Here is a 2,763-nt window from a genome sequence, read left to right on the forward strand (position 1 = left end):
CTGCAGTCCATGGATCAAGGAATAATTTAAATTTTCGAGTATTATTTTATTATTATTATTATTTTAAGACGAAGTCTTGCTCTGTCACCCAGGATGGAGTACAGTGGCGTGATCTCAGCTCCCTGAAACCTCTGCTTCTCAGGTTCAAGCAATTCTCCTGCCTCAGCCTCCCGAGTAGCTGGGATTACAGGTACACACCATCACGCCTGGCTAAGTTTTGTAGTTTTAGTAGAGCTGGGTTTTCCCCATATTGGCAAGGCTGGTCTTGAACTCCTGACCTCAGGTGATTTGTTTGTCTCGACCTCCCAAAGTGCTTGGATTACAGGCATGAGCCACTGCACCTGGCCTCAAGTATTATTTTAGAGACAGGTTCTCACTCTGTTGCCCAGGCTAGAGTGCAGTGGCCCAATCATAGCTCACTGCAACCTCAAACTCCTGGGCTCAACCCATCCTCCCACCTCAGCCTCCTGAGTAGCAATGACTACAGCTGGGCACCACCATGCCCAGCTAATTTTTATTTTTATTTCTGTAGAGATGAGGTCTTGCTATGTTGCTCAGGCTGGTCTCAAACTCCTGGCCTCAAGCAATCCTCTCACCTTGGCCTCCCAAAGTGCTAGGATTGGAAGTGTGAGCCACTGTGCTTGGCCCAAGTATTATTTAGGAAATACATTCCATAAGGCTGTAGCTGCCATAGACAGTCATTCCTCTGATGGATCTGGACAAAGTAAATTTAAAACCCTCTGGAAAATAACCTTCTAGATGCCACTAAGAATATCTGTGAGCCAGGCATGTTGGCTCATGTCTGCAATTCCAGCAGTTTGGGAGGCTGAGGCAGGATGGCTTGAGGCCAGGAGTTTGAAACCAGCTTAAGCCACATAGTGAGACCCTGTCTCTATTTAAAAAAAAAAAAAAAAAGAACATTTATGATTCCTGGGAGAAGGACAACGTATATCAACATTAACAGAAGTTTGGAAGAAGCTGATTCCAACCTTCATGGATGGACCTTCAAGATATCAGTGGAGGAAGTAACTGCAGACGTGATGGAAACAGCAAGTGAATTAGAATTAGAAGTGGAAGGCCGGGCGCGGTGGCTCACGCCTGTAATCCCAGCACTTTGGGAGGCCGAGGCGGACGGATCACGACATCAGGAGATCGAGACCATTCTGGTTAACACGGTGAAACCCCGTCTTTACTACAAATATAAAAAATTAGCCGGGCGTGGTGGTGGGCGCCTGTAGTCCCAGCTACTCTGGAGGCTGAGGCAGGAAAATGGCATGAACCCAGGAGGTGGAGCTTGCAGTGAGCCGAGATCACAGCCACTGCACTCCAGCCTGGGCGAAAGAGCCAGACTCCATCTCAAAAAAAAAAAAAAAAGAAAAAGAAAAAAATTAGAAGTGGAGCCTGGCCAGGTGCAGTGGCTCACACCTGTAATCCCAGCACTTTGGGGGGCCAAGGCAAGAGCATCACTTGAGGCCAGGAGTTCAAGACCAGCCTGGGCCAGGTAGCAAGACTCAATTAATTACTAAAGATTGTGAAATGCAAACCTGCATCTCTTAGTTTTTAAAAACAGGAAACTTAATTCTTGACATTGAGGGATATGGGGCTTCTTACTGAGATTAAGTGGGATAACCATAATTGTTATTTGTTTAGCTATTCTTCTTCAAGCACTGTACACACCTATGTAAAGGAAATACCAACACCACGCCTGACAAACAGATAATAAAATAAAGATGCAGAAGTAACTTGCCTAACATCCCTCTGCTAAAAGCATTCAAACTCAGGTCCATATAAAGGTTATGTTCTTCCCACTGCTTCCTTAAAAGATTTACTGGAGGACTACCCTAAGCAAAGCACTTGCCCTAAGCCGGCTAAATTAATTATTCAACTCTCTCAACAGTACTTTAGTACTGGTATTGTCCCTGTTGTACAAATAAAGAAGTTGAGGCTTGGCGGGGCGCAGCGGCTCACGCCTGTAATCCCAGCACTTTCGGAGGCCAAGGCGGACGGATCACGAGGTCACAGACCGAGATCATCCTGGCCAACATGGTGAAACCCCATCTCTACTAAAAATACAAAAAACAAAAACAAACAAAAAACAGCTGGGCATGGTTGCGCGCGCCTGTAGTCCCAGCTACTCGAGAGGCTGAGGCGGGAGAATCGCTTGAACCCGGGAAGCGGAGGTTGCAGTGAACCGAGATTGTGCCACGGCACTCCAACCTGGCGACAGAGCGAGACAGTGTCTCAAAAAAAAAAAAAAAAAAAGTTGAGGTTCAAAGAGGTTAGGTAACTTGTCCAAGGTCATACAGCCCTAGAATGAGAGAAAACGGTTGTGTCTCAAAGCGGCATTATTTGTCCGTGGGACAGGTATGTTTGAATTTCCATCCATCTATCTGGCACTGGGGTCTCTCTATGCTGCTCAGACTGTTCTCGAACTCCTGGGCTCAGACCATCCTCTGGGGATCTACCGGCGGGCAGGCACTACCTGCGCGCAGGGACTACCGGCGCGCGCTACCGTAGTGCGCGGCTCCCCACCTCTTTAAAAAATGGAGATTGCAATGCTTGCGCCAACTAGTAAGCTTTCACAGTTTGGAGCGAATATTCCACGTGAGAGATTATAAATGACGTTGCACTAAGGGAGGGATGGATCCTTAAAGCAAGCCAGGCCACAAAAGCGTGCCGAAACGCAACGGTGCGACTGCGACAGCGCGCCTGCGTGCAAAGGCTAGCCGAAGCAGAGAGCAGTGCGCATGCGTGCAGCTACTC

This window comes from Papio anubis, chromosome 6 (assembly GCF_008728515.1).
Source record: "Papio anubis isolate 15944 chromosome 6, Panubis1.0, whole genome shotgun sequence".
NCBI classification, from domain to species: domain Eukaryota; kingdom Metazoa; phylum Chordata; class Mammalia; order Primates; family Cercopithecidae; genus Papio; species Papio anubis.